This window comes from Ornithodoros turicata, chromosome 1 (assembly GCF_037126465.1).
Source record: "Ornithodoros turicata isolate Travis chromosome 1, ASM3712646v1, whole genome shotgun sequence".
Classification (NCBI taxonomy): domain Eukaryota; kingdom Metazoa; phylum Arthropoda; class Arachnida; order Ixodida; family Argasidae; genus Ornithodoros; species Ornithodoros turicata.
This window is the reverse complement of record NC_088201.1, coordinates 98,034,431-98,040,633: the sequence shown is the minus strand read 5'-3', so window position 1 is coordinate 98,040,633 and position 6,203 is coordinate 98,034,431.

Sequence of the window (6,203 nt, the reverse complement as noted above, 5' to 3'; positions counted from 1 at the left end):
TCATAGCAGCATCCACAATAGTAGGTGCGTTCTTTTCGCTTGCACCTCCTTGCACCCAGCAAACCGGTTCGGAGGGTGCAGCACCTTTTCATTCTTTTCGTCCCCTCCTAGGCGCACTCATGCCCCGCCCGCGTTCTTTTCGTAGTTCCCTCAGCCCCAGTTTCACGTTGAACCCAAAAACCTCTGCACCTTCCCGTACGTGGGTGAAAAAGTGTGGAAGCAGACGACATCGTGAAATGGCTGCGACGTCGGTCTTCGAAATCTGGCCCCTGCTCGATGGGTAGAACTCGGAGGCCTCGTACATGTCGGCAATTTGCTGGACACGGCGTGAAGACAGTCGGAACAAACGTTTGTACTCGAATTCCATGTACTTCGGCGCGACAGTTTCATAATACCTAGGAATTCGACAGCATTCATGCCTCTCGAGAACTTTGATTGTAGCACAAACCAAGCGCGATTCATAACACTCGTCTTCTGAGTCCGAATCAACTAGCTCCATAAAGGCCGCCAGACTCGCGTTACACGCCATTACCGTCACAAGAACCAGAAGAATGTGGGACTGCGCGTGCGAACAAAACTCCACGCTCTACGAAAACTCAAAACTACGCAGCTACAGCCCTGCTTCGTAGCAGACGACACCCTGTTGTCACTGTCATGTGATTGCATTCTTTTCAAGGGTTTAGTCCCTTTGCACCTTTCACTAAACTGGTTTTCGCGGTCTTCCCAACCCAGAAAACCGGGGATTTAGGTGCAGCACTTTTTTTGCCGAAAAGAACGCACCTAGTAACAGCGGGCCTTCCTGTGTGACGCAGGGCGCGGGCCTTCTCCTTATCTTGGAGGTGTTGGGTAAGCTCTGCTCAAATAAGTCTGAGAAACGGAGAAACAGGAAGAAGGGTGCAATCGCAAACTGTGGTGATAAGATTGTAGGGAGCAACGGACGTCATATCAAAGTTTCTTTTCGTCGTACCAAGAGTAGAGTCGCGCAAACGTGCGTGATGTTTCCCGCAGATATTCGCCATTCTTCTGGAATTATTGCGCGAGTCTAATTCGCTTTATTGTGAAATGGGGTGAATTTGAAAAATAATTTTAGCAAACCGTTCATAACGTGGCTTGCCTGAACGTGGCTTGCCAGTGGATAAGATTCTGATTCTTACATAACTGCAAATTGGCACTGACAAGCATGATAACCTTACAAACGGTCTGCTAAAACTGTTTTCATACGTTTGCTATTGATAATCTGAAATAAGAGACTTCAACTAGCAAGCAACGACAGTTATCGCAGTCCCATATGAAGACACTTTGTAATATGCGAGAAGCGGTAAAGAAAAACATGGATAAAAGTACAAGTTTTCTCACCCGTCGGAAGCACTGTAATGCTTAATCCGCAGTCTCAGTGGGACGCGCATGACTTGACATGACAGTTTGATTAAAATGCATGGGAAGCCTTGTGAGTGCGAACGAGAGCACATTGTTAAGGATGATCAAATAAAATGCAAAAAGAGAAACAAGAATTTCGGCCCCACGCGCCCTGCTGTTGTAACGATGGCGGTTAAAGATGCTCTTCCTGCTGTTGTTCTGCAATGTTAACACCTTGGCATTCTGCAAAGCGGGGGTGGTGGGGGATATACCTTTACTTCGGAAAGGTCAGCCTGACCAATGGTCGCCTTGCTATTCCTAAAACAAAGGTATAGCACAAAGATGAACGAAAACCGAATGTAAGATAACGAGGGTGGGGTGAAGTGTAGATGACATGAAAGGTCAACTCATAATTTCTTCATGACGGGACTTCCTATAACGATGTAGTAGGTTCGGCTTCGGATGCAATGAAAAGTGGTCGGCCTTTCACATACTAGTCATGTTATGTCATAGCGCCTAATAGTAAGCCATCCAGGATGAAAATTGTCATGGTCTTGCCTTGCCCTAATCTTAAAACTCTCTTCATGAAAAAGAAGAAAGGCATGACCCTCAGATCGATCCAGGGAACATGAAAGCTAGAATCGACATCTCCATCCCTGAACCACCATCCCAGAATGTTGTCATCGTGAGAGAGCAAGACGCAACCGCTTTGGAACGCACACTCAGCAGGCGTTACTTCTTTCGTCGTGTAAAAAAAACGCAAAAAACTACCTACGTAATGAATCTTGACAATTCCTGAAAACAAGTTGAACGCGCATTTCCAGATTTTTAGTGCACAGCCCTGAGAAGTCTGGTCAACACGAATCGAAACAGTAGTACTTTTCTGTGTCTTTAAAGAATATGCGAAGAGCACTAACGTCGAGCGTTGGGCGAGTTCCGCGGCCCGCTTTTTCCTGTCGTTCTCTCACTGTCACCCTTCGCTGTTAAAAAAGGGGTGTACTTTAACTCAATTTTTTGCCACGTATATAACACCATTTTGGAGAGTACAATTACGCTCAAAAGGGTGTCTCCTCACTCCCTCAAGGGAGTGGCATAACACCTTTCTCCCTACTGGAGAGTAATATTACTCCCCGGAAGGGAGAAGGTGTTATGCTACTCCCTTGAGGGAGTGAGGATACACCCTTTTGAGCGTAATTGTACTCTCCAAAAGGGTGTTATATATGTGGCAAGGAAAGGAGTACACCCTTTCTTTTTAAGAGTGTTGGACAACACTGACATCACGCTGTTCCTCAAAACATGGGGCACCCCCCTTCCTAGCGTCCTTGTCGATATCGTCGTTTTTCTTTTTTCGTAGAACGTACACACTTATCGAGCAGCAGAATCGGTGATTTTATTTTTGTTATCTCCGAGGTAATGCATTGGTAGCTTTATTGCGTGACATTTATCACATCAAATCGCGAACTGCCTTGGAAGGTGTTGAGCAGATCAAACGAGATAATGACGGAAAGAAGATCAAAGACGGCATGTTCTATGAGAACGTAGACTGAGAAACGGCATCACTAATTCCCCTCACGCTTACTTCTGGGGACAAAGCGGGCTATTCCATGAGTTCAGCAACAACCTGATGTCAGTTGAAAATGGGTGACACCGAGACGGGGAGAGGAGAAATTGGCCGCAAAACCCGCACAGTACTCAATTGTTTAGTACTTTCGTACGTTTTTTAATAGAGCACAAAACCACTGAGTAGATCCCGTCAGGGGGGGGGGGGGTCTATTTATGTCCACAGGAAACGTCAGCCAGAAAGGGCTGCTTGCTATGTCTTAATAAATGATTCCTTCGTAGATATATTCAATGGCTTTGGCGGAAAAAAAAGTCAGTCGCAGATTTAATCAAATTTAGTCGGTCTTACGTCACGTCCCAGGGTGTCCCAGAGAACGTGTCATTGAATTATAATAAAAAAAACTACACCACCTAGAGTCATGTGGTCAATGGCATTCGTTCTTACTGGGTTTTTGCCACCTCCTCATGTGAATGTCGTGCAACGTAAGTTTAATTATGTCAATTTTTGCGAGCTTAAGTCTTAAATTTGCCTAGTAAAGGTCACTTTTTTACCCCACCAATGTGAAGGGCGTGTCTAATTTAGTCAAATTAAAGATAATTGACAGGAATATTCAGGAGCTATCCCATCGGAAAAAATAGCCGAACATCATGCTCCAAGGAGGTCGCACAGAATAGCGCGCGAGGAATTTTTCAGCGCAAGCTTTGTCAGTCCGACGAAAGGAGGTTGGAAACCCAGCCCTCCCCAACGTCGCAGCAAGAGATAAAACAGGCATGGGGGCTTATCACGTCCGACTTTCGCAGAGATAATGCTTTCCCTCTCCCAATTTTAGGAACTGTTACTTTTTCTACTATTACTCTGTGGGCTGGCTTCGGAACCTCCTTTCGTCGCACTGAGAGCGATTGCGCTCAAAACGTCATCGCGGGCTATGGTCGGGTGCTCCGAAAAGCATGATATTCGGCTATTTTTTCCGATGGGATAGCTCGTGAATATCACTGTGAATTATCAGGAAGTTGATGAAATTCGGCACGCTCTTCATATTGGTGGGGTAAAAAAAGTGACCTTTACTTGGCGAATTTCCGACTTCAGATCGCAAATATTTACATAATTAAACTTGGAGTACATGACATTCACATTAGGAGGTGGCAAAAACCTAATAAGAACAAATGCTGTTGACCGCATGATTATAGGTGGCGTAGTTTTTTTATTATAATTCAATGGCACGTTTTCTGGGATACGCTGTATATGACCAAAAGCACTCATGTATTTTTAACATATTCATTATTTTGGTACCTAGAACGAGTTAACCCGTAAGGAGATTACGGCCCTACACAATGCTGAGAACGAAAGTTTTGGCGAGTTGGAGAATAAAGCAAGTTTAAGCAACATATCCGGAATTTATGCTAAATGATTGACATGTATTTACACTGCAAGAAACACGCGTGGTAGTTTGTTCATCTTAATTCCCTTTACCATTAGAGCACGACAAAGTTGACCCGCATAATTGGTTCCGTCTTCGCATCGATCTCGAATTAAAATTCGATGAGTTGCGCCTTCACAGAGAACAAACGACGTTTAAGTCACAAGTTCGAAATTCATGTTAGAGGATTGACAATCATCTACATTATAACAAACACGCACGGCACTGTGCAAAACGGAGAAGTAAGTCGGAGTTCAATGGAAAGTCATCTGCTATTCACATATTAAGTGCACAGGCGATCACAGAGCATTACCGCAACTACATCAAACCGAACGGCATGAAGTATGGCATAGAGCCAGTACGGCATTAAAGGGACCGAAAAGTGAATATAAACCTATCGAAACTTTATGTTCAGCGAAAAGCTTGAACCTTCAAAAGTTCAACTGTTAAAGAACTCCGCTGAAATCGCTGTAGTTTTTCTGTAATCGAATTTTCCATAATCGCATGTCCAGGGCCCTAGTAGGAAACCGAGCAGTCTGTCAACAATGGCATGACCCCGCGCCATCTGTCGAGGACGCATGTAATACGCGCACTTCCGGGCGCTAATCCGGCGAAAACGAAAATAGCAGTGGGCATCTGTGACCGCTTTCTACGTCCAGAATGTCGAGCCTCTTGGACATAAGTGCGCTGGAACTCCGCATTCGAGAACTGTCACTCACACAGAACTGTTGTTCGGGCGTTAGCGTGCTGGAAAGTGTGTTCTTCGCAGCAGAAGATTCATCGTCCAGAGATTAATCGGAGTCACATTCGTCCTCAGGAGTAGCTCACCGTGCCGTGAACATGGACTGCTTTGTGAAATTTTCATGTGTGAGGGAGAAGCACTTATGTAAGCCGAAACAAGCGCTGTTTTTTCGTCGTGCAGGTGTTCATGTGTGAAATGCAAACCGACTGATACTACGGTGGATACTACGGTTTTTGCTGCCGAAAGGTAGAGAATGCGTGTGAAAGGCAGACAGACGATTGCATCAGAACTAACGAATATTTCGAAATACTGTGCCTTGACACCGAAGTACTGCCAGTGTCTTTTACATACATCCGAGAAACCGAAGAGCATGGCAACATACACGGCAGCGCCATGTGGTCTTTACGCGCTACTTGAACGGCAAGCTGGACGGAAAACCCTTATTTCTGCAGGAAATTCCGTTTTACCACCCGTTGGCGATTCACAAGGATATGTGGTGCTCCGTGAAAATACAATAGAAAATACTCCACTGGATCTCGATCTGCGTCATGCATGCTATTAGGGATGCTTTCCCATCAGTGCGCTGACCTGTAGAAATGTTGTCAGCATATTTTCATTTCTTGTTTGCTGCAAGTTTTTCTCATTGCTTTTTCTTTGCTGTCACAGCATATTATAATTACTAGTTTGTTCCTGGAGGGTTAAGTAACCTGTGGGCATAGATGTAGTTGTAGGTTATACTCATGTCTCACTTGTATATGTGAGGAGTAAGTAAGACAATTTTCATCAGTGTCATTCAGCTGAATTGTGTCCATAACCTTTTAGTATACTTCTTAGTGACCACGTTTCCAAATGTCAACTAATAATTGAACCAAGATTGGGATTTAACACTTAATTAACTCTGTTTTGCTAAACGGAGTACCTGTAACTGATTCATTATCACGTCGCCAACTAACATTTGTAAAGAAGGACTTGAGGGCTGACTTAACTATTATTATCCCTTGATCTGGGTTCAAAGTTAACAATGCACCATTGGTGTGCATAGTTCTCCAAAATGGCTAAATAATTTATTGCATAAGTTCTCTGTTACTGTAATTCAGATGTACTTTTGTAAAGTACTTTTGACAGCC